The sequence below is a fragment of the Anser cygnoides genome, chromosome 12, assembly GCF_040182565.1.
Source record: "Anser cygnoides isolate HZ-2024a breed goose chromosome 12, Taihu_goose_T2T_genome, whole genome shotgun sequence".
Taxonomy (NCBI): domain Eukaryota; kingdom Metazoa; phylum Chordata; class Aves; order Anseriformes; family Anatidae; genus Anser; species Anser cygnoides.
In genome coordinates this window covers 21,998,548-22,025,832 of record NC_089884.1, presented here as the reverse complement: position 1 = coordinate 22,025,832, position 27,285 = coordinate 21,998,548, and the positions used below count along the sequence as shown (strand labels likewise).

Genomic DNA, 27,285 nt, shown 5'->3' with positions numbered 1-27,285 from the left:
GCCACTTTGAAATTCATCCAAATACTAGTCAAAAGACTGTGCTTGTATATATTGGTCAAGGCTGTGTGTGTTTAAGAACTGCTTGTGCTTTTGTAGAAGTAGATGAGGAAAACATAACTCTACCTAGCAAAAATCACTCTAACTTTTGTATTTGTAACTTTGTTAGAATCATCGGGTGTGATTTTTTATATTCAGCACCAGTGGTATCCCACCAGTTGATCAAGTCCAACCACACAATGTATCACAAGTTATTACCCACACCTATTGGGATGAACCTCACGCTAGTGAAGCAATTACTTAAACACCAAGACCTGATCAAAATTTTAAAAGGCATTCAGGAAGATGGAGAGAAGACTTTAATCACTGTCCACCATGATACAAAAGAAATAAACAGAGTTTTGCAAAGAGTAAAACAAGACACAGATCATAGCTGGTGGGACAAACTCTTTGGATGGTCGCCAACTGCAACTGGGATTTTGAACACATTGTGTCACCCAATTATTGTTCTATTGATGTTAGTTGGTATAAGTTTAATATTGTCTTTTGTAATACTTGTTTGGAATTGGAAATTGTTACAACGAATGGCAATATTAGCTTCCCTGACGAAAGTACATGGCAAGGTATTGAGAGATACATATCGTAGAGGCTGGGAAGAAGAATTTTTGTATTCGGAAAGGTCTCTACCGACATAGAGGAAATATAGAAACAAACAAAGGTTCTGTATAAGATTAGTAAGGATAACATTTCATGGGGCTTTGAGGAAATATGGAATAAGTTAACTTCATGGTTACCCAACTTTCAATAGTTAGAACAAGTTTTTACTGATCTGGTTATGTTATTGGTAGTAGGAATATTTGTATGTATGTCACTGCGATACTGCTAATGATAAGGGCATGCAATGCAAAAGAATTTGCATGGGGAAAAGAAAAGGGGGGATTGATTAGGGAAGCTGAGGCGATTCCAGATAAGAAAGGGTTAAGAATGAAACTATTAAAGGAGAACAGAACATTAGGTGTAGGGCAGGAAGCAGATGTACGGACAATGTATCTCAAAATAGGACATACGGGCAATATATCTCGAACAAGACATTGGAATCCAAGATAAGAAATAATGAGCAGAAGATTCGAAGAAAAAACAGTCCTTGCGGTTAGGAAGAAAGCTAATTCAGCAGAATCCTGACCAAGGGTGAAAAGTACACTGTGAGGAAGACTTATGGCCTTCCTCTCTGAGACCACCGACCACAGCTCGACGACCCCTGCCCAAGACCACTGAGAGGATCTGCGCAGGCGCAGGACACAAAAAACTGATTAGCATGAGAAGCGAGAGTAGGCGGGGTTAGATAATGAATATGTATAGGCGTTAATAAAATATTAATCACTGTGATGTATAAATTTGGGACGGCTTTTCACTTCGGGATGCACGATAGGCGGAAAGATCCCCCGTGCATCCGGCGCCGTCAATAAAGAATAAATCACTTAAAGAAATTGGATTTATGATCTTTGAATCAGTTTACCCGGTGCGCCACCTTCGCTCGACAACAAAACCCACAGGGTTCCTAGCGGCGGGGAGCTGCTTCTGCCCTGGTGAACCGCAGAAAAAGGAGAGAACCGGCTGTCAGAACACAGGGAGAGGAAAACCTCCGAGGCGCAGTCCAACGATCAAGCGCAGCAAGGACCCACGCCCGGCCGCCGCAGCCCCCACCCCTCCCGGCCCGACGCTCCGGGGAGGCACCCCCGAAGGCTCTCGCTCGCCTCACCGCCGGCGACCGCGCTCGCAGCCAGCGGCAACCTGCGCCTCCCGGCGCGCACAGCCCGGCCCCGGCTCGGGGAAAGACCGGCCGCGCGCCCCGGAACCCACGTGGCCGCCCGGCACCACACAACTACAGCTCCCAGCATGCCTCGGGACGGAGCAGTCCATCCAACCCAGAGCGGAGTCGGCCAAGCGCACACAACCGGCCCCCCCGCCGCCTCCCGCCACTCCGCCCCCCTCTCCCCCAGCCCCCGAAGCCCCGCGCAGTGTGGACTCCGCAGCACGCCCGGTCTGGTCCGGTCCGGCACCACCCCCGCCCCGCAGAAGGGCCTTTTCCGCAGAAGCCGGCGACCGCGTGGCATCCCGACCACCCGTCCACTCAAAAATGAGTGTTGTGGGCCTCAAGAGTGCGCAAAGAGCATAAGGAGGGCTCCTGAGAGGACGGGGAAACAAAGGGAAAGCTGCTTACCTCTGAGAAGTCGTCCTCGATCTTCGTGCCACAGATGTTTGTCTCACACACTCTGCACACGAGTTAGGGGTCCCCATACATTTGAAGGCTTCTTACCTCTGAGAAGTCCTCCTGGGCTTTCTTCCACCAGACGATGGCTTTCCCAGGGACTCAGCACCATGCCACAGCTGCTCTCCCCACGTTTGTTTTTTTTTAATTTTAGTTTTAGTTTTGTTGCGTGTTCAAAATTACAATACAATCAAAATCACACCCCACCTGTAGATAACCACATCTGGTTTTCTACAATGCAGCACCAGTGGCTGTTTTTGATCTGAAAATAACTCCTCAGACCAGTGAAAAAAAAAAGATTAAGAACAAAACAAATAACAAGTACTTTAGGAGCATAAGCTCAGGTGGGGAGCTACCACCTATCAGAGCTTCCAGCTGATTCTAATACTTTCTTATCTCTAATTACAGCCTCTGTTACCAGCTTTCCCTTTCGTTTCAGCAGTCAGTCAAGCAAGCGAGCTTCCATCACCATGACACAACTATTGGATGCAGCATTTTGGGTGGTGCTTATCAGCCTGCTATATATAGAAGCAAGCTCCCTAAGACTTTTTTTTTTTTTTTTTAAGAGGGGACTGGTCCAGCTTAAGGTACATTGGTGTCTTTGGGTGGTTTGTTAAGCTTTAAGAAGGAATGAAGTGCTGAATTGTTGTCTTATGCTGCTGGAGTACACTTAAGAAAATTAGATGGTGGCATTTTGTGCTTAGAATATGGGTGTATCCAGAGGAGTGGATGTCTTCCAGATCAATAGGTTCCTGGTTTTTTTGTTTGTTTGTTTTGTGGCAATCTACTTGCTGAAAGGAGTGGAAACAATTGTGATAGTCTTGAAAGAAGCCAGAAAGAAAAGGTTTGTTAGCAGTTATATTCATCTCCATGCATTTCAGGTGGTGCAGCAGCTACTATCTTGTTTTAATGGAATCTGGAGAGGCAACCTCTGAAAAATAGGAATGGGACTTATAACTATCATAGTTGAGGCTGTAGCATACTTTAAGTGTCTTGGCAATAGAGCGATGCCCGGGTGGGGCACAGAGAGGGTGGCTGGGAAGAAAGGGAAAAGAGCATGCTAAATGGTGTTGGTATGGCAGTTACACTAAGATGATTTTCCCAAATGACTGAATGCGAGTGAGTTTTGAATTAAAAAAAAAATAATAGTAATGTCAGTTGTTTCTAGCTGCTTTTGAAAATGGTTATAACTTTTCTTCCCTGTGATTAGTCAAAATGCTCTACTCTGTCCTTCACATACATTTGCATGTCTGACAAAGTTTACTTTCTTTTCTGGTAATACTCTGCAAGCCAATTATGTAGAATACAAGTTCAACAGAACTAGAAACATCAATACACGAGTAGAAAGCTTTTGAGCCATACAATGCTGCAGCCATTTAAACATGCAGGTGCTCTAAAATAGAGCTGCTCAGGTGAATGAGTTTTTGACATACCAAGTTTGATATCATTCAATGAATTATAGTCTAGTTTAAAGTAAGGATATGCGTATTGCAGAGTAAAGCGGAAGCAGTCTGTGAGCAGGGTTCCTGGTGTGAATTCAAATGCTCTTGTCTCTGTACAAGTAATCACAGTTGACTGTGCTAAATCATTAATAAATTGAAGGTCACATCCTATCCACCACTTTAATCTGTTTCCCATGGGAAATAAAGTTTAGAGATAGAATAACTTATTCTATTTTATAATCACTTTTTATACTGGAGAAGTTCATGCAAATGTTTTCCTTCTTGGGCTTAGGGTTGATGCAGGAAGATCATGTTACTGGTACGACTGGGGTGAGGTGGGGGATTCGGATGTTCTGAGAAGTTGAGTGGTTTTTCTCCTGGCATCATCTGCTAAGCACATCGTATGTTTTTAAGGTGGTCAAGAAAATGAAAATGCACAGTATTAATACCTTGAAATGGTGAAACCTGAATGTAGATGACTTCTCTAAGTATGCATCTTGGTGTGTGCACCATCAGGAGATGGAACACTTGTAATTTACAATTCTCTTTTGTGCCTCTGTACTGCTTTTAATCCAGAAAAAAAGTCTTAGACTTGTACTAAAGTTACATTCTGAATGATATATTTACATTCTGTTCTGAGGCTTTATCAAACCTGACTCTGGACAGCACTGTAGCAGCAGCAATGTAGAGTTCAAAATACTGGTGAACTTTTTAGCTGCGTTATGCTGAGCTACCACTGTTGCAGATTCACAGAATGGTTTGAGTTGGAAGGGACCTCAAAGATGATGTAATTCCAGCCCCCCTGCCAGGGGCAGGAACACCTCCCACCAGACCAGGATCCTCAAAGCCTCATCCAGCCTGGCCTTAAACACTTTGAGGGATAGGGCATCCACACCTTCTGGGAAACCTGTTCCAAGTGCCTCAGTGCCCTCTGAGTAAAGAACTTCTTCCTGATGTGTAATCTAAACTTGCTCTCTTCTGGTTTAAAGCTATTCCCCCTTGCCCTATCACTATTCCCCTTGGGGAGTTCCTTCCCACCTTTCCTGTAGGCCCCTGCTAGGTATTGAGAGGTTGCTATAAGGTCTCCCCACAGCCTTCTCTTCCCCAGGCTGAACAACCTCAACTCCTTAAATCCTGTCCTTGTAGGAGAGGGGCTCCAGCCCCTTGGTCATCTTTTTGGCCCTTCTCTGGACTCGTTCTAATAGGCCCATGTCCTTCTTGTGCTGGGGGCCGCAGAGCTGAACACAGTGCTCCAGGTGGGGTCTCAAAAGCAGTAAGACCTTGAAATCATTTTCTCCAGGCAGTAAGCAGTTTAAGCTGGCTCACACAGCAGCAGTGCTGCTCACCACAGCTGAAATATATTCTCAATCCTGGGTGCTTGTAAGAGGCATGAGTGCCTTATGCCACATTCTAGCCAAACTTCTAAACCAAGTGCAGGTGTGAGATTGTGATGCCTGTCCTGGCTTGTGCAGGTAGAAAGGTTAGATGATTAAGTCTAATTCTGTTGTGGTCTACATGGCCCCCACTTATCCCCACACCTTTTAGACATGTGTGTTCTCAACAAGGACTACTGTGAGGAGTAGTTTTCTGTCAGTGGACAAATCATGGCTCATAGTAAAAGCTGTTGTTGACTCACTGGGAGTATATGCATTTTTCTCTTTGTGCAGGAAAAGAACTTACTGAGCTTTCTAGAAACTCTTCAGCTCTCTTTCTCTTACTTAGACAACCCTTACAGCCCTAACCCTACAAACTCTTGCAGCCCCCCCTTTCTTTTAACTCCTTTTTAGAGAGCTGAAGAGTTTCTCTTACAGAACCCTTACAGACCTAACCCTAAAAACCCTTACAGCCCTAGCCCTAGAAACCTCGCCCCTTGTTGCGCACCCCCACCCCCAGAAACACCCCCCCTTGTTGCGCACCCCACCCCCAGAAACACCCCCCCACTTGTTGCTCCCCTACCCCCAGAAACACACCCCCCCCATTGTTGCGCACACCTACCTGCAAAAACACACACACCACTTATTGCGCACCCCTACCCCAGAAACACACACACACTTGTTGTGCACCCCTATGCCCAGAAGCACACAACCCCCGCTTGTTACACAACCATACCCTGAGAAACACACCCCACCTTGTTTAGCTACCCTACCCCCAGAAACACACAGCCTCCCCACCTTGTTGCGCACCCCTATCCCAATACACATACATCACACCCCCATTGTTGCGCAACCCTTCCCCCAGCAACACCGCCCCCCCTTGTTCTGAAACCCTAGCCCCAAACACACACACACCTCCTTGTTGCGCACTCATACCCGCAGAAACACACCCCGGCCCCGGCCCCGAGGAAAAGCCCCATTCCCGCCCCGGCCCCGAGGAAAAACCTCTTCCTCTCTGTCCGAAACCCTGAGGAAAAGCCCCTTCCCCTCCGGCCCCAACCCTGAGGAAACATCCCAACCCTGAAAAGGAGCCCCTTCCCCCTCCAGCGCCAACCCCGGGGGAAAAGGCCCCACCCGGAGGAACAGCCCCTTCCCTACCCCCTGCGGCCCCCACCCGGAGGAGCAGCCCTTTCCCCTGCACATTCTCACAATTTCCACTTAGTGAAAGTGATGATAATGCCACCAGTATCTATCCAAATCTGTTCCTACTTACCACAAGACATCATTTGAGGTCACATTAAGGCACCTTTTTCACACAGTCTGTTGTTCAATCTTAACAAACGCTTAAGAATATTCTTCAAAAGTCAGGCTTACCTGTAAGCACTTGAGCTTCTGAGTTTGTTTGTTTTCTTATTATTGTTATTTTATTTTTAATGGCTGGAAAGGGAGCTTAGAAACTACATAAGTAATTTCACTGAAAACAGGCAAGGTGAAGGAAGTACTCAAACTCCTCAACATTAAACAACTGTAGAACCCAGGAACACTTACCTGCCACCAGCTTCTGAACTCGAGTCACTCCCGAACTACTTCATAGTGAAGCCATACCACCAAGGTTTTACTGTACTGAGAAGGCACCACCAACGTAGCTAGCTCCTAGAGTCACTAAAACTATTTCACAGGGATGGTAAAAAACATGAAGAAAAAGCAGTCTCCTAGGGAATACAGAGTCCGTTTCACTACGGTAGAAAAGCACCCTAGATAACCCAAGCCTCCAGCTCCCCTGGGGAGGCAATTCCACACAAGTCCTCATGATTCCTATAGAGCAAAGGTCAAATGATCCACACCTGGCAGATTTCACTTAACAAGGGTGGAGCCAATAGACCTTGTGGAATAGGCTCATCTACCTGGCTTCAGTCTTTTAAGGTCAATCGCTCCTTATCACTAATAGAAATAGCCTGAGTTGGGGCTTAGTGGTTAGAGTTGACCTAATGAATTAACTACAAAAGGTGCACAAGGGTCCTATTTCTGTTAGTCATTCTGTGAGGAAAATTAGTACAGAGCCTGTTAAAATCAATCAATCAATCAATGTATAAATAAATAGATGAAATAAAAGAAAAAAGAAAATGACCTTAAAGGCAAAATTGCTATTATAGATTTTCATCTGTCTAGTCACGACAGATAAAGAATATAGCAATCAGAATTACTTTTCTTGACATTAATGTTATTTAAATTTGCTTTTCTAAGATCTCTTCTTTACGTAGGACTTTTCAAAATCTAGCCCCATGACCTCTGACTACACTATTTACTTTGGGTGCATATAAACTCTCACGTATAAATGCAGATGGATCTCCAAATGCAGATGGATGGATATCCAGATCCTCACTCACTATTCAGGTCAAGGACTGGGCTGAAGGTTTGGGCCTACCCAAATGTATTTGGGTTTATGTAACCTATTTGGTTACATGCCTACATTGCTGTTTCCTGGCAGGTCATGGCAAGAAGATTGGCTCGCTTGGGGGAGCTTATGTACACGTGGCTTATAGGCTGCAGCCAAAGTGTTCCTCTAGATCTGGAAGTTAGAAGAGGGTTGCAGTCTCCAAGCTCAAATACAACCACACATTAGTCTGGCGCAACTGATTTTTGTGTTCCTTGCGCTAGCTGTTCCTTCACCTCCTCTTCAGAGACTAGGACACGCATCTCTTTCGTGCTCCTTCATTAGTAAACAAACCAGGAGAGACTAAAGCCTCTTTCTTCAAGTCAGGAAGATACTGGGCTACAAAGATGGTGAAGGGCCTAGAGGGGAAGACGTATGAGGAGCACCTGAGGTCACTTGGCCTGTTCAGCCTGGAAAAGAGGAGGCTGAGGGGAGACCTCATCGCAGTCTACAGATTCCTCACGAGGGGGAGTGGAGGGGCAGGCGCCGATCTATTCTCTTTAGTCACCAGTGATAGGACCTACGGGAATGGTGTCAAGCTGAGGCAAGGGAGGTTTAGGCTACACATCAGGAAGAGCTTCTTCACTGAGAGGGTGGTCGCCCACTGGCACAGGCTCCCCAGGGAAGGAGTCACTGCACCAAGCCTGCCAGAGTTTAAGAAGCATTTCGACTGTGCACTTAGTCACATGGTCTAAAATTTTGGGTAGACCTGTGTGGTGCCAGGAGTTGGACTCGATGATCCTTATGGGTCCCTTCCAACTCAGGCTATTCTATGATTCTATATCTGCCTTTGGTTTCAGCGAGAATTCAGGACCTCACAACTGAAGTTTCTTCTGGATGGTGTTTCTTCTGAATAGTATAATATCATTTCCCTTTTGAAGACTTACAAGGATGTAGTAACAAAAGTAAAGGCCTAAAACAGTACCTGAGGCATAGGCTACTTTTCAGCCTGCAGCAGACTATAGGTATGATATTATCATTTCAGACAACTATGATCTACGTTATGTGAAGTGTTCTGGCATGCTTACAATCTGCCAAAGGCCAGAAAAGGGGACCTTCATTTTAAGACTATATGGAAAAGAAAACAAAAACAACAACAGAGAAGGAACTTTTCCTTCACCTCAATGTTATTATTTTGCGACTCCTTCAAGTGTCCACAAGGAATTCTGCCCCTCTCTCCACCCCCCCCAGAAAAAAAAAAAAAATTAGAAATTGTGTCATAGAGGTATAATTTCAGTTCACACCAGAGGACATTCTTCTCACTGAAGTACAGTTAAGCCCCACAAAGTGCCAAAAAGCCTGCCAAAAAGTAATGTATTTACAAGTTAGTTTTACATGTTGGCATTATTTACTTGTCTGGTCTTGCATTCAGGGCTTGATCTGTCGGGGGCAGGGGGGGAACATGTAATGCCGTGCAAGGTTGTTTGGTTGTATGACTGACAACATGACTTTAAAATTTTGAACTGGTTGTGTAGAAGCAAAATACAGAAGAGTGCATTATCCCCGAGGGAAACATAGAAACTACCTGTTGCTTCTCAGCTGTAAAGTTAAAAGGTGTAAGCATCTGTTAAGGTTTAAGAAAAAGTGTAATCAGCTGTTTGAGCACAATTCTTACATATACATGAACATTTTCCTCTCCAATTTCCAACTTGGAGTGCAACATTTTTCATCATACTCTTAGATCAGGATTCTGATTCTAACACTGGTTCCTACTGCAAATTTCCAGAGAAGAGAGAAGCAAACCAATCCTGACTGCTTTGAATCTGACTTTGAATCCTGACTGCTTTGCTCTGAACAGATTGGAGAGCTGGGCGATCACCAACCACGTGAAGTTTAACAAAAGCAAGTGCCGGGTCCTGCAGCTGGGACGGGGCAACCTTGGCTATACGTACAGACTGGGCGATGAGATGCTGGAGAGCAGCCCTGCAGAGAGGGATCTGGGGGTTGTGGTTGACAGCAAGTTGAATATGAGCCAGCAGTGTGCCCTGGCAGCCAGGAGGGCCAACCGTATCCTGGGGTGCATCAAGCACGGCATTGCTAGTCGGTCAAGGGAAGTGCTTGTCCCACTCTATTCTGTGCTGGTGCGGCCTCACCTCGAGTACTGTGTGCAGTTCTGGGCACCACAGTACAAAAAGGACATTAAACTGTTGGAGAGTGTCCAAAGGCGATGAAGATGGTGAAGGGCCTAGAGGGTAAGACGTATGAGGAGCGGCTGAGGTCACTGGGCCTGTTCATCCTGGAGGAGACTGAGGGGGGACCTCATCGCAGTCTACAACTTCCTCGCGAGGGGGAGTGGAGAGGCAGATGACCTATTCTCTGTTATCACCAGTGACAGGACCTGTGGGAACAGTGTGAAGCTGAGGCAGGGGAAGTTTAGGCTGGACATCAGGAAGAGGTTCTTCACCGAGAGGGTGGTCGCCCACTGGAACAGGTTCCCCAGTGAACTAGTCACTGCACCAAGCCTGTCTGAATTTAAGAAGAGACTGGACTGTGCACTTAGTCACATGGTCTAAACTTTTGGGCAGACCTGTGCGGTGCCAGGAGTTGGACTTGATGATCCTTATGGGTCCCTTCCAACTCGGGATATAAAACCTGCAAAATCTAAATGCTTTCCCTTGTTCCCTGTCCCATGCAGACTTTATCCGCTACATCACCCTTCCCAGAAGCTATGCGGCAATTATAAAAGACCAATTCTAAAGACTGATGTCACATCCCACCCGCAGCACCTGGTGAACAAAAGAGAAAGCAACCGCAGTGCTTGGAAGTGCTGCTGCACGTGCTGCTCCTTGCTGCTCTCTGGCCTCGCCTCAAATCCTCAGCGACATCAGTTGAGAGCCTGTCATGCCACCTGTAAAGCAAGAGGGAGACCCTTCTCACCTTGCGCTACTCAGCCATTCTGCTCCAACCTAGCTGATGACCAGCCCACCGTCTCACACTGCTCTTCAGTGTGCAGTGTGCCCCTCTGAGGCTGTGCAAGACACCTGCCAAAGAGGAAGAAAAGCACAGGATGAGGTAGCAGCCAAAGCCACAGCACCCTTAGCACAGTTACTCTCATCCGCTCCCTTACTGCAGCTGCTCACCTGCCCCCGAGGTAGATGATTCTACCTGCCCTCATAAGCGAGCTACAGCACCCCTAAAACACAAACAGGATTTTTACTGTATTTTATGTAGTAAAAGAACTGCAGTGACAACAGCACCCCAAAAAATAACTGCTACATCTCTTCATCACTCACCTTGCCAGAGGCAGCTCAGGTCATGACATCCCATGTTGAATGCTGCATTTCAGCTTTAACAAAAAAAAAAAAAAAAAAAGAGAGAGAAAAGAAGATAATCATTCCTCTGCCAGCATTAGCACCCATCCCTCAACACCACGAGTGACCCCATTTCTAATTTTATCGTTTCAAAACAGCAGCCCTCTTGCCTCAGCACCTGGAAGAGATGGTTTCAAAAAATAAAATAAATTAAAGGGAGAAACGCTTGTAAAAGTGATGGAATCAGGCTGGCAATGCAAGAGCAACACAATCAAAGCTACAGTCGGGGAGAAGAGCAGAGCTCTGGCACTCTGGTGAGGCTAGCTACAGTACAATTTGCATAGGGTCAGGGTCCTGCGAAAAACAAAGAGAGAACACACCAGGAAGCAGTAAATTATTTACACCCAAACCATCTGGCCAGGTCCCAGCCTGGACACACCACAGGGAAAGAACAAGCCGTGGTGTTCAACGGAACCCTAGCACCGCCAAAACACTACAGCACAGCAAGGCTTGCCCTTGGCAAAACACTTCTTGGCCTTTTGCTGCAGTGTGCTTTGCCCGGGGCAGGGGTGGGGGTCTGTTTAGGGCCTAGGTTTTCAGAAGCGACAAAGCTCAGAGTCCTGTTGTGTGGGGGATTGTATTAAGGCTGCCAGTTGTGGTCTCCCAAAAGGCTGTCATCATCATCATTTCCTAGGTAGCTTAGGTAGCTTTAATCTAAGGTTAGGGTGAGTATTAGGGGAGGGAAAGGTTTGGAAAGAAAGTGCAGAGACCTGATGGGAGAGGGGATGCGTAAAGCTTGCTAAATGAATTTCAGGTCTCCTTAACTGCAGTGTAAGGTTCTTGCCACTTTGCCATTAAAAGGTCACGGTCCCAACTTCAGAGCAGTGCTTTATGTCCACTTCGGAAAGGATAGACTCCTGAAGAAGAAGAGAAGCATTAACAAAAAAGAAAACCAATATATCAGAGAATATATATTTGCTCTGGCAATGCCAGAGTGACAAAATCAAAGGGGTAGTCGGGGAGGAGGGCGGAGCTCCAGTGCTCCTTGGCAGTAAGCTGCAGTGCACTTTGCCTGGTGTGAGGATTCTGTTTAGGTCTTAGGTTTTGGGGCGCGACAAAGCTCAGAGTACGGTTGTGTACAGCTTTCCAAAGGAAATTCAGTATTCTTTGAGTGCAGTGTAAGGTTCTTGGCATTTTGCCATTAAAATCTCAGAGATCCAACTTTGGAGCAGCACCTGATATCCAGCTTGGAAAGGATGCACTCCCGGAAAAAGAGGAGGAGCATTTAAAAAAGAGAAAAGCAATGAAACAGAGAATAGCTTCTAAAAGTGATGTCCTCAGCCTGGCAATGCCGGAGCCACAAAAATCAAAGCACGTGCTGGGTGTCTTGAGCTATGCTTAGCGAGGCGCAATCAATACGCACGTCCAAGCCCTGTGAACACTGCTGCAAAAGCGAAGAGAGAGCACACCAGGAAGCAGGTAAGTTAAGTGCATGCAAACTATCTGGCCATGTCCCAGCCCGGACACGCCACAGGGAAAGAACAAGCTGTGGTGTTCAATGGAACCCTAGCACCGCCAAAACACTATGGCACAGCAAGGTTCCGGGAGACCAGCACAGCCGGGCAATCCTGTCTCGGTTAACTGTGAGTTTGGACAGCATGAATTGTTAAGCCTGCTTTGTTCATATCTTGCATATCTTGTAGGATAGGCTTGCAGAAGGCTTTATGATTATTTCTTCTATCTGTATACCTCTCTTTGTTGTTTTAGTATCATCCAGTGAAAGATGTTTTTGGGTGGCCTTTCTCCTCACCTTCCTTGGCAGGGGAAAAGGAAATGAATCTCCAAACATTGCATGGGATTTATGCAAGTACGGAGCTATTACAACCACAACCCCCACCACAACTGCTCTCTCACTCCTCCTCCTCAAAAGGAAAGGGGAAGAAAATACAATGGAAAAGACTCAAGGGCCTCAAGATTCAACACAGGGACATTAATGCAATTTATTACCTATTGCTAACAAGCTAGAGCAGTGAAAAACTAAAACCAGCTTCCCCCATCCACCCTCTTCTACATCCTTCCCCCTGAACTGCATGGGGGAACAGGGAAGGGGGGCTGCAGTCGATATATAACACTTCACAGTCTTCACGGTCACTCTCTGTCTCTTCTCCATTGTGGGGTTTCTCCCACAGGATGCCATCCTTCCCAAACTGATCCTGCATGGACTTCACACAGGCACCAGTTCTTCAAGAACTTCTCCAAATATACCACAGGGTCCATCCATCAGAAGCAAACTGTTCTAACACAAGTCCCCCACGGGCCACAGTTCCCCCCAGATCTCCTCCTCCTGGTGTGGGCTCCTCCAGGGGCTGCAGCACAGAAATCTGCTCCACTGTGATACCCTATGGGCTGCCACCATGGTCCTCTCCACAGAATCATAGAATCATTAAGGTTGGAAATGACCTTCAAGATCATCTGGTCCAACCATCACCCCACTGCAAATGTCACCCACTAAACCATGTCCCTAAGCACCACGTCCAACCTTTCCTTAAACACCTCCAGGGTTGGTGACTCTACCACCTCCCTGGGCAACCCATTCCAATGCCTGACTACTCTTTCTGAGAAGAAATGTCTCCTAATTTCCAAACTGAACCTCCCGTGATGCAACTTGAGGCCATTCCCTCTAGTCCACTAGTTAGCTGTGAGAAGAGGCCGACCCCCAGCTCCCCACAACTTCCTTTCAGGTAGCTGTAGAGAGCAATAAGGTCTCCCCTGAGCCTCCTCTTCTCCAGACTAAACAACCCCAGTTCCCTCAGCCGCTCCTTGTGTTCCAGGCCCTTCACCAGCTTCGTAGCCCTTCTCTGGACACGCTTCAGGGCCTCGATGTCTTTCTTGTAGTAAGGGGCCCAAAACTGAACACAGTACTCAAGGTGTGGCCTCACCAGAGCTGAGTACAGGGGAATGAGCACCTCCCTGGTCCTGCTGGCTACACTATTTATGATACAAGCCAGGATGTTGTTGGTCTTCTTGGCCACCTGGGCATACTGCCGGCTCATGTTCAGGTGAACATCGACCAACACCCCCAGATCCTTTTCCTCTGCACTGCTTTCCAGCCACTCTCCCCCAAGCCTATAGCGCTGCATGGGGTTGTTGTGGCCAAAGTGCAGGACCCGGCACTTAGCCATGTTCAGCCTCATCCCATTGGCCTTTGCCCATCGACCCATCCTGTCCAGGTCCCTCTAAAGAGAAGGGTACTCTGAAAGACTGGGCAAAGTAGGCAGCAGTTTGGTCTTCTCCATTCCAAAGCAGCTATGCCAAAAGCCCACTGGTACTCTTCTGGGTCCTCTCCTGGGTCTATGCCATGGAGCTTCTGCACCAGTCACAACGGTGTGCTTCTGCCTCGCACTGCCAGTTAGTCTCACTTCAGCCTTATACTCCTCGGGGTCTGATGTGCCAGGTCATTGAATCCAAACATTCCAAAAAATCTGGTTGTCCCTTTCCTCAACCTGATCGAAGGCAGGGCTCCCCTAGTCTTGGTCATAGCAGCTTTTACTCACTTCTTGTAAATGAAAACAAGAAGACCCTTCATTAAGAACGGAAGAAATATCAGCCCTTCTACTCTGGGGAACTGCCCGCTGGAAACTGGAGCAGCAATTTTACTGGCAGAACTGTGCTTTTGCTGCTGTTCTTTCTTGCGACTCACTTATCTGTGCCTCTAGTGTCAAGGTAGATTTTCCCATCCCACTTCTCTGGTCCCACAGGCAAAACCAATGGACAGAGGAATCCTTACTCCTAATAGCTGAGATACTGGTCCATACAGGCAGGGAAGAAGATATATTCTCTTTGAGTTGCTGGACCTCTCAGGACAATTTCTCCACAGCTGATACGCAGGTCCATAGGGAAGCAGAGAGATTTTCTTTGTGTTGGCAGAGTTGGCTGGCCACTACATCCACCGTTGGTTCCTCTCCATCTTCCCAGCTCATCACTGCCAGTGCACTGGTATAAGACAACAGTGCATTCCATCATTTCCAAAGGCTGAGGGCTTTTTCCCATTTCCCAATCACTTTGTCAATGACCTTTTCCCTATAGAGGGATCTCAGCTGCCTGGCTTCCTTGCCCTCTAATTCATGGCTACTGTCCCCATTATCCCTGCATCAGAGCAGCCAGGTGATAATGTGCTTACCTGGATGACAGCTGAAATCTTTTAATATATCTTGCAGTTCACTCTGAGATAGAGATTAGGTGGTTTCTGACTTTTTAAAGCCTTCTGCGCCTTCTTCTTCCTCCTGTTCTCACAATGGCCCTGCATAGCAGTTTGCCTCTTCTAATTCTTCCTCCTGTTCTCTCCTAGGAGAAGCTTCTTCTTCCCTTACTAGACAAGCTGACTTCTGCTTCTATTGCTTCTTCTTGACTATAGGGGCAAATGATACTGACACCATTTGACTTTCTGGTTGAGCCACAGTTTCTGTCATCGAAACAGACATATAACAGCCACTGTGTCTGTTATGGGAGTTGGATTAGCCCCAGTGTGCTATTTTGTCATTACATCCAGAAACCTCTTCCCATTGAGGATGCTGAATAGTGTTGAAAAGGGCTCGGTAGGCATGGGCAAGGCCCCAGCACATTGCAGTGATTTGTGACTGTCTGGAATAGCCAGGGCGACAGCATACTTTTTCCCAAACATTTTAACAGTTTATTGGGATTTTGCTCTCGTTCAGAGATGAAATTCCAGAACACTGGAGGTGTCCTCTATTCTAGGTGCCTGGCCATACTATCCCACACACCCTGTCACTTCTAACTATTCAGCCTCAGGGCACATGTCTGGGTGTTATACTTAAATAGTTATTTATACGTAAAAAAAAAAATCAATTTCTTGTACTGAGATCGGGACAGTTTAATTAAAAAAAAAAGGAAGAAAAAAATAATATTAACAAAATGAATACACAAAACAAGTAAGTGATGCATTGACACCACTGCTCACCAGGTAACTGATGCCCAGCCAGTCTCAGACCAACAGTAGCCTCCCTGGCCAACTCCCCCCACTTCCATTGTTCAGCACGATACAATATGGTGTGAAATACCCCTTTGGCCAGTTTGGGCCATCTGTCCTGTTCGTGTCCCCTTTGAAAGGTCCTTGACTCTGTGTAAGTACTGCTCAACAAAAACTAAAACGTGGTGTGCTATGAGTATTTGCTATGAATATTATTCTGATCCTAAATCCAAAACACAGTACCATGCCAGCTACTATGAAGAAAATTAACTCTATCCCAGCTGAAACCTGGACAGGAACGTTTGTATGTGAGGAGAAACCTTTCCTCCCAATGCGTTTCAAAGAGCTGAGACTGCCCACTCAATGCTCACCCTTCTCTTCAGTGGGAGAATTGTTGCTCTTTTTTTTTGTGCTTCACACAAAGGCCTTTGCAGTGAGCAGGATGGGTTTTCTAAGCACATTTTCTGAGTGTAGAAGAATGTCTGTCTTTGAGACCTGAACCATGTCTTCCTGGGACTGTCTTCAAGCTAGTGCTTCTGATGTCACTTCTCCCTGATTAGGGGATAGATAGGGCAGAATCAGAGATGTGGCTTTTGTATGAACTTGTATGGTCACCTGTGCCTGACTGCACAGCAGCAGACAAGTCTTGTGTGTGTGCTCATGTATGTGATATTCCTTGGTTGAAGAATAAATATAAGCATCCATTAGCTTTCACAGATACCATTCAAACACAGATGGAGCATCTGTCACAGATACACTCTGTCTTTAGGAGAGGGCAGGCAAATACAGACTTCCAAAAGGGCTCATCATATTGAGGAAGCCTCTAGGCCTGAGTTTGTGTGTAAGTGGGTGGTCTGGATGAACTGAATCGCAATGTTTCATCCCTGTAAATCCTGAGCAGGCAAAGCTCTGAAGACATGTTCAGAAATGTGAACTAGACCTTTTTTTTTTTTTTTTTTTTTTTACCCATGAATATGCCTTGTCAAATCACAGCTGCTTTGTGGTCACCTAAACCTTGCTTGTTTATAGGTTAGACCAAAGTTCCAGAGCAAGTATTAGGGTGCAACAGACTGAGAATAAGTGAGGTGGTGGCATTCTCTTAGCATGCAGTTACTGAAGGTCTAACTAGCCCATCTTGCTTCCAACTGTTGCAAGAGATTGCAATTCTGAAAATAAATTGCATTTGGTATTTGGACCAATTCCAACCAGATTTTTTCAGGTTTTCCAAGGTGTTTCTTGCCCCTGGGGGAGGTCTGGTGGGACCCAGAGGCATCCTCCTTGGTCATGCTTATCTCTGCAGGGGACAGGCAGGTCCCACGTTGATCATGACCACACAGGAGCCCTGCCTCCACTTCTTGGCTCCAACCTTGAGCTACCTGGACCAGCTCAGCCACTACTACCTTCTGCCAGGCATCAGAGACAGGGGAACAGGAGGCACAGGAAGACAGGACTCAGGGCCTGACACCAGGGAGACGGAACACACAGGGGGACATGGGGACAAGGAGGGGATGTAAGTGAGGTCAGAGACTAAAACTGGAGGTGCATGCAGACAGGGCATAGAGGGTAACAGAGCTCAGGAGTTAGGGCTTGGAACCAGTGACTGGGGAAGAGGGATCCAGGGAACACAGGGAGAGGGACAGGTTAAGGGCCTGGCAAAGGATACAGCAGGACTGTGAAAACAAGGGACATGTTCCACCAGGAACACAGCAGGACATCGAGAAGACAGGGCTCAGGATGAAGCTGCTACTGGACAGTGAAAGACATGGTGGAACCAGGGGAACAGGGGGACATGGAGCAAGGTATGGCCTGATCCTGTGGGTTCCCAGGGCCATCCATAGTCCTGGCATGCCCTCCAGCCCTCTCCAAACACCTCATGATCCTAAGTGCCCCCCTTGATGCTACCAGATGCTGTTGTACTTCACATGACCCTCCTTAGAACCCTAAGGTGCCATTTGACCCCTCCAGACCACTGGGTGCCCACAGGTACCTCCCATGACCCTCCACATGATCCTCCATGCCTCTGAGATCCTACAGTGCACCCCAGATCAGGGAGTGCACCCCCACTTACCCTATGGTCCCTTTCATTGCCCTGTCTTGCTCCAGCCCCCTGAATTCCCAGCATTTTCCACATAACCTCCCAGTTAGGGAGATCCCACCTTTGTTGGGATTCCCAGGGATCTCTCCTTCCTCCTGGGGGAGGGCAGTGGACACCTCTACCTCTTCACCATGCTCAGGGCTCCCCACATAAACCAGGGTCAGGTCAGGGTAGGTCTATGGGCAGGGACACAAGACATGGAGTGAGGTCAGGGCAGGTACTACCCCCATTGCATACTTCCAACAGTGCCAAACTCACCTGGGGTGTGAGGATGTAGCCATAGAGCTTGTCATGCTGAAGGACTGTTTAGAGGCGACCCCCGGCGGACGGACCCCTCCCCGGCGGGAGGTGCCGGCCAGGGTCTGCCCCAGGGACTGGGGGCCCGTTGGGAGTTGGCGCCTGGGGTCTGCCGCGGGGCCCGGTGGCCCGACGGGACAAGTTTTCTTACTTAACTCTAGGATTTTCCAAGTATTATGGATTTCTCTTTGTACCAATTTATATGTTTGCCTGATTGAGGCAACAATTTTAATGAAGCAAACTTCAGAAAATTATCTAACTTCTTACAGAACAGTATTTTCTTTCAAGCACATAACAAGAACATTGCCCACAAAAAAAAAAAAGAAATATGAGGTCATGGTCATATCTCAAGCAATAGCCCTAAACGGGGATCTGAAATAGTATGAACACACACTGCTTAGTTCTTAAACATCTTATTTCTAAAAATAAAAAATCAGGAGAAGTCTGCACACCTCAGACTGGAGGAAAAAACAGAAACAGGTTGCCCTCCTGCAAACTTACAAAGTGAATGCACATGAAGGTAAATTGAATAACAGTGAAAATCCTCAGTGGAATAACCTGTAGCAGACACTATATCCAAACTTATCCAAAAGATCCTCAGTTCTGAACTAGGGATTTCCTAACAATCATCTTTTATCACAAGCAATCAAAAGGCATGACTTGGTCAAAGATCTGCATCACTCAGGTGGATGGATGATAAAGGTAATTTCGCATTAGACTATTCAAAGAATAAGAAGAAACTCCAATAAACGTTAACCATTCTGTAGCATAAGGACTATTTTGTTTTCAGGGCAGCATTAAAGTTTACCTTCTTTTATATTTAGAAAACTGAACATCCCACTGTAGACAGCTATTATCGTCACAAAACTATAGCAAAGGAGTGAGAGAGTAGGCACAACCTTTTCAAGGATTAGCGTTTGTTTTTTTTAAATGTTCTGCATTTTAAAGTAAAGAAACAACATTCCACTCCAATTTAACTCTATCAATAATTACTACAGTCCCCCAGATCCATTACCCAGAAGAAACAGCTAGATGACTACAGCATTCCTTATCTGTCCCATATACGCGTAATCAAATTCACCTTTGACACAATATGATACTTACAGATTCGGTACTTTCATTTAGATCTGTGCTTGACCTTTGGTACGTCTTCTCAGGAAAAGAACTAGAAACACTATGACCTAAGAAGATAATCAGAAATTTTTAAGTTATCTGAACACATGAAAAGCCAATATTGTTATTTACAGTGAGTTGCCACTGATTTGCTGTTTAGTTTCTTCTATAAGTTGCTGATCGCAAGTATTTGAATCACTATAAAAGAGACAACTTACAGTAAACCCTTCAGTTGTATAAGTACTTCTGTTCAAATAATCCCCTCCAAACTCAAAAACAACAGTAACACACTACACAAGTAATTTCAGCAATATCTAATGCTATTAAACATATCAGTAAATGCCCACGGAACTCACCTCTCAGCCTTCCTTTGTCTTGTATACTACAAAAAAAAAGTATTCCTACATCTGGTGATTTGATGACTGTTTGTGAAGTCATAAGCACCTTTTGTCAGGATACCATTTGATCCAATTGTTGATTCAAACTGAGACAGTAGAGTAGGTTCGTGTTCAATATATCCAATTAAAGACACAGCATATTGTCTATTTGATTGTTTCTGACATACATGGTTCCTACCTGTTTCAAGATTCAATGGTACTTTCTCCTCAAACAGCACTGGCCTGAAAGCAAGTGTAGGATCAACGATTTTTGCTGGAAAAGACTCAACATTTAATGATGTCTGGTTCTCTTGATCTTTTTCAGGACTTCCAGTATTCTCTTCAGTTTCCACAAAGTGAGTGAAGTTCTTTGCGACAAGATCATCATTAATGCATACCTAAAAAACAAACAAACAAAAAAAACCAAGATCCTTATTGACCGGAATCAACATTGCATACTTATTTAGGGTATATCTAAAGTTTTAGACTTGAACGGATAGAAGGTATTAGACTTCATATGTACCTTCAAAGTTATTGCCTATGGCAAAGACCACAGCCACAGCGTTATCAGCCTTTAACACTGAGTGATCCAAGCAGATACAAGTGAATTATTTTATAACTACCATACAGCTGCTTAAGTCTAACAGTAACTACAGCACATTACTGGCAGAAGTTAGACATTTTGACAAGTGGAGCTATTTTTCCCCCTGAAGATTTGAGGACTCAGTCTTATTATAGAATGGTTTGGTCTGGAACATACCTTAAAGATCATCTAGTTCCAACCCCCCTGCCATGAGGAAGGACACCTCCCACTATATCAGGTAGCTCAAAGCCCCATCCAAAGCAAGCATGAACTGGTATTTAAAGACACTTGAATAAAGTAGTTGCAAAATACTCTAAATATAACACAAAAGGCATGAAAAATGCAGTAAATAATTCACATAGCTGTCCATTTGAATTGCTTCCTGTATATTTATATTTTTAAAGGCACATCTCATTGTAGGAGACTCAAAGACAGTATTTATTTTAAGCAAAGAAAATATCATAATGCTTGAAAACAGGTACCAGATTCTGAAAGACACACAGTTTTACTGCACAGTTCAGTGTTACAATCTCCAAAACAGCTATGCATTACAGCTCCAGGTAATCGAATGGAATAGCAAAAACCAACCAAACCAAACAAAAACAACAGAAAAACAACACCTCACCCAGGATAATTCTAGTTCATTTAAAGTTATCTCCAACAATTCCACTTTAAAATGAAAGTGCTCTGGTTTTAACACTAAAAATATGTTTGCACATTTTTTATGCATTTAATACATTGTTTGGGCCAATTTTTTTTTAATTCAAGTTCCATAAAATATTGATAGCCCTAAAATTTTTGTTATTTGCTCTTTTAAAAATATATATTTTTTTTAAATAGTGAAGAACTTAATGTATTACTTCAAATTTTAAGACATCACTGAAATAAATGTGATTAGGACAATGAGGAAATAAAGATGAATGACGTTGTAGTGAGTAGAATTGACTCTGTCAGGTATCCACTGTTGCTCAGCCTTTCACCAGACTAAGTTAGCAGGAAAAGAGCTTTGGGAACACAACATTCATTTTCTGTGAGCCTCATCTGTGATTTTTCTTGTACCCTGTCCTATAATTCTAACAGTTGTAATTAGACCTAAACCAAGCCAAATTGTAAATGATAAATTCATAAAACAAATTACCTTCATCAGAAGTTCCTAAAAATGAAAGAAAAACTTGAAAGGGCAAAAAGAAATTTGCATGAAATAACCTAAATGTGCAGTTCTTATGAGAATGTGTACTTTTTGTTACGCAAGTTATCCTTGTGCAGTGCTACAGACTTGTATTTCATTTGCCTGCTAATACCTTCAAAAGAAAGGTACACATGAATGAAAATGGAATTTCTGCCTCCTGGAACACCTCCAGAGAGCTACATCAACGCAAACATAAAACAATACCTTTAATAAGTTAATGATTTAGATTCTACTGTTATCTGGCAAATGACAAAACTCACTTGCAGATAATGCTTTTCAGTCCTAAGCTGATAACAAAGTTATGATTTACATAATAAAGCATACAAATAGGTTTGTAGATCTAGAAGTATCTTACCTTTTCATCTTTTATTGTCACATAAAGAATAACATCAAATGTATTATCTTCTACAGCACATAACTTGGCTTTGATTTGCGTAGTTGCTAAATGTAGTAGTAAACAAGGAGAAATATTAACCTTGTATCATATTATCAGTATTTTTCAAGCTATACAAAAACAGAAATAATAATTAAATGAATGCAACGTATTTTTTTGAAGAAAAACTAATACAAATGTTGTAACTTTTAAATGAAACAAGAATCTAACAAGGCATTAAGATAACAGAGCTCGAAAAATGAAGTTGTCCTCAGTCTTTGAAGGAAGATTGAGAACTGAAAACCATTAATGACCTGTCCACAGAAACTAGTCTTAGTCATACACTGAAATTATTTGTATATTTATGCATAATTGTGAAATCAAGTTCCATGTTGCTATTGCTTCCTATTGACCTTTACTTTGCATAATAATGCATTACACTTAGATGTGTGAAAACCTGTAAATCATGAAAGTGCCATGCTCCATAAGTATAGGAAATTAACAGCCTAAAGACTCTTTACTGTTTTTATAAATTCATCCTCTCCTCCTCAAATATCTGTGTGTATTGTATTGTACTTGCAAATAAGCAGGTAGGTTGTTTTTCAGGTAGAGGCACATAAACAAGATTAGACAAGAACAGTAAAGGGCTGCTTTTCTAGCAACACCAACAAGTGCTCCCACACCAAAATAGAATGCTGGATATGGAAAAGACTGCATGAGCTCCTGAAACACCACACATGGAGAAGGACAACAGACTGGAAAACAAGCATTTCTACTTCACTAAATAACTACTTGGAGCAGTAGATAGTTTCTTCCAAGATAGTTTCTTTCAAGAGAGTTCATTCCAACCTGGCAACCACCTAGTCACCTTTAACAATTTATGCAGTCTGGTAAAGATGCAAGTCTACACACATTGTGGCTAAGTCAAATCACACCAAAAAAAACGAGTAACTCCCTTCTCCTTAGGATGCTGTGAAAATTAAAATTAAAAGGAAGTCCGATCAAATATATATTCCAGTACTACATCTCTGTCAACTTACTTCCCAAAACAGAAGGGCCAATTATGATTTTGACAGCATATTTACCTTTCAGAAAACTTTGAAAATACTGAGTAGCAGCATTATCCCACCTTTAGGCTGGCCTAGGAAAATAAACACAACCAATTATCCCACATCATCAAAACTTCAAACAATAATCTAAAAGGTGATGTACGTTCAAAAAAAATGTTCTCAGTTCATGCTAAGTCTCAAAAACTGTCTCTAACAGAAACATTAGCACAATCTTACTACTTTGAATGTAATTTCAGTTTTGATGTTTCAGTTCATCCATAAAATGAACTGCCTGAAAATTACTAAATATTGATTTGTCGAAGTATGATGGTTTATATCCAACATAAAATAAGGCAAATCAGGAAAAAAAATAGATTAATTAGAGTGAGAATCCACTTGTAGAACATATTAATTACTTTGAATAAGTATGTACCAGTTTTGAACAAGCACTTTACAAACATTGTAAAGACTTTAAGGTCTATAACAGAAAATTAAGTTCTTTACCATCTTCAGCAATTGCAAATAAAAAAAGAATCAAATATAAAGCATTGTAAACAAAATATAGTAGATATATGTAGAGAACTTAAGTGATATTTTGATAATTCACAAAGATGGCCCAGTCAAGATGTATGCTATTCCCATCCTAACTAAACTAGTATTTGTTTTGTCAAAGTATCTAAGGAAAATACTGATTCCTCCTTACAAAGGACAGTATAAAAAACAAACCTAACTGTCAAACAACGTGTAGTTTTAAATATTCTTTAATAACATAAATCAAGATAGGTTACTTGCTATAATGCCACGTTCTCCCATGATCTGGCAGGTCTTTGACAATAACATCCTAGAACTCAAAGTAAGGACACACAAGCACTTTTCTTTACCACTAGATCCCAGGGAAAACCTTATTCCACTCCTTCAAAACTGGCATAAATATGATAAGGAAAGTACAACAGAAATCCTAAGTATTTCAAGGAGACAGATATAATGGGGAAAACCAAAGCTATCTATAATGTTTATACATTAACAGAACTTCAGTTCAGGCAGAATGTGTAATGACCACAAACAAGATTGTCAGGAATAAGATGAGCACCTGTAAGAAACTGCACACGGATCAATTAGTAGAGAAGCTCATGTGTTGGAATCACAGTTCTGGGATTGTAGATGAAGTGCAACAACTGCCAAAAATTTGTCTGAATTTCTTAGTTTCTAAATAAACATCAAAAGATTCAAATAGATGAATAATAAAACCCAAACCATTAGGAAAGTTCTGTTTATGAATTGCTCTTGTAAAAAAGAAATTGTTTTCCACATTTTATCGCCTATGTTCTTATTGAACATTAGCCTCTGAAGAAAAAAAAAATATTGTGATGAAATTTCACACCTAAGAAATTTATGACTAGAATACAATTATTCAACTCTACTTACACTATTTTTGCTGTATCTTCACAAAAGTTGATACACAACGTCACTGGCTTTGTGCAATACAATCTACATTTTTTTGCTCTATATGGGATTTGCATAAATGCATTCACTGCAACTTGAACGCTTAAAAACAAAGCAGAAATACTCTCATTTTACAGAGCAGACTTTATTCTCCAGTGATGTTTCAAACACATGCTTTCATTATCCTGTATGCAACAACACATTTCTTCTAGAAGTTTGGCTCCTACAGTGAAACTCCCTGGAACCCCTGTTTTATTTATTTATTTATCTAAGACAGGTCCTGTAAGGAGCAATTAATAAACACATTTGCCCTGAATATGAATACACTTCCCATTTAGTAGAGAAACCTCAGAAAGGTTTGCAGTACAGTTTAAAGTCTTTTCATGATATTTAGACCTCATACACTATATATACCATCCGGCACTGCATATGCCATTTGGCAATTCTTACCTCTGAGTGAGATACCAGGTATGACTAAAATCAGTAAGAAGGAAATTAATAAATATACTAACATGCATCTGTACTCATTTCCCTAAAAAAAAAAAATAAATCTTTGTATAGCTGTCACTAGAGCCTTGATCTATACGTAATTACCCCTTATAAATGGTTTGATGGGAGACATTTAGTAACCAGCAAGACACCACCTATATACCAAGCTTTTAAGATCCATATAGTTATCATTTTTATTCCAAGTTATTTCATAATGAAAAAGCAGTATATCGTGTTTAATTCTATTAGAACGTATTTTAAACTCATGGCATTATCAAGTTGCTCTCTGATACAGGCACATTCCATTTAAAAATGTTATTTAACTTAAGATTTTAAAATATTTATTCTAAAATATTTTAAATAAGCTTTCTTAATTTTGTTGAATACTACAAAAACACTTGGTAAAGATTCTTGTACATGAAGTTGGATATTTTATTAAAGAAATGAACCTTAAACATGGCTGAAAGCTGGAAGAGATTTTTTAAGACACATTTTAAGATTTTAGAAACATATGGTTTCATAGTGGTTTTATTTATTTATCCCTTAATAAGGTATGTTTCAATAATGTTAAATGATAACCATAAATCTCAATCATATTAAACTGACACTATTCCAGTTTGACGTCTTTAAGGAAAAGAAAAGTAGAATAGAATACATCTTTAAAAATTAACAAAACAAAGACTGGTTTGCATCCACACTGACAAGGGCCCATCACACGGCTAGCAGTTTCTTATGGACCCACACTTCAATTAAACCAAAGCCTTGTGACTATGAAACTAAATAAACACTGATTGCCAACAAAATACATTTCAGTGACATTCTCAAACACTTACTCCTTTGTTTTAACAAAAGTGTATTTGGCATAATCCACAAGAAAGCATTCTGTTTGATAATGACCTGCACAGTACATGATTGACTTAATAACTGCTCTACACCAGCATTTCAGTTCTTCACTGAAAACCACACAAATCTGAAAAAGAAAGAACAAGACAACAGGTTCTTGTAAATAGAAGAAACATCACTGTCAGTTTTCTTAGAGGCAAGAAAACGGTGTTTACAATACAGCCCCAATTTACTTTATAAACTGCAAGTACTGCAGCTTCCTTAGCGATAAAGCTTACAGACAATATAAACCACGTAGATGTCCTTTTCTACTACAAAGCAATAGTCAAAAAAAAAAAAGAAAAAAACAACTTGGATACTTCACCCCCTAAACCAAAAAAACCCAACAAATGATCTCTTTTTATGTACACAACATAGCAATGTCTTCACCTGGCCTTTTTCTAATGTTACTGGCTTTACTTCATCCACATTTTCACAAGATTTGTCATAGAACTGATTCATTTCTGCATTCAGGTTTTTATACTCTATTTCATCAACTATGTACGGCCCACATCCTTTCATAGTAACCCAAAAGCAACTCGGATCTTCAATCTGGTGCAAACGGTAGATTAAAAAAAAATAAAACACAAGTAGTATTATCTCCTGCTGAACTGATAGGGTATTTTCATGAGCATCTGAGCAGTAAACATGAATCTTAAAACCTTCAGCAAGGCCCCTTACATTATAGGAATAGATATTCAGCATAAAGAATGTTAATAGGCATAATACATCTTTCATGTTCAGACAATAAGTTCAATAAAAGACTTTTAAACTTGGAAGTTTCTTTAGCACTGCAATTAATGACATATGCATTCTGAAAGGTAGAAGCATTATTTAAAAAGTTTGTTAAATGAAATATAGTGACTTAAGTGCAGATATATAAACTTTTTACTTCCACAGTATTTTCAGAACATGAAAAAAAAAAAAAAGCCACCAACAGGCTTTTATTCAGTCTCAGAGGGTCTATAAGACAGCCAGTTTCTTTAAAATAGGGCCACAGCTTTCTGCTCAGCCTTTGTAAGCATTTACATACCAGTCTTGCAGCTGATAAGTGTACTCACTATTCTGGGGAAAAAAATAAAATCCATGATCTCTTGCAGCATTAATTAGAAACCTTACACTCAATTTAAGATTACACAGGATATCTTCCATTTTAGATTTTAGCTGCATCCCTACTAACCTCTTTTGAGAGGAAACCAAGGTAAACACATGGAAAGAATGGGAAAATGTATATAATCTGTCAGTGACCCCACCATGTGTAAGAAATGACTGCTGAACAGAAATGAAGGCATAATCTTATTTGTAAATCTGACTTCTATAGTTTTATTGAAATAAACACCAAGCCTTTAAACTTTTAAAAATACCAGCACACCTGTAGTATGAAGACTTCCGTATTGCCCAGCTGCTGAGTCTTCTTTGACGCTACTGTAGGAAAGCAACAGATGTGTTCTAAAGCACATCTAAAAAGTGTACTTCTAAAGCAGGCCTACAGATTTTTGCTACTTGTGTAAGCAGCATTAGCCTAGACAACTGATTTACACGTACGGAAGACTTCTAGCCAGTTTTCTTAATGGGGCTCTATGTTGAATCCCAATGAAGATCCACCATCCATATTTATTCACATACAACCACACCCATCTTC

The 27,285-nt window shown here is 42.7% G+C and overlaps 1 pseudogene; it reads right to left on the bottom strand.

Annotated features, from left to right (window-relative positions):
- Positions 1 to 2,815: 2,815 nt before the first annotated feature.
- Positions 2,816 to 27,009, bottom strand: LOC106049908 (putative ATP-dependent RNA helicase TDRD12; annotated as a pseudogene).
- Between the last annotated feature and the right edge of the window lie 276 nt (positions 27,010 to 27,285).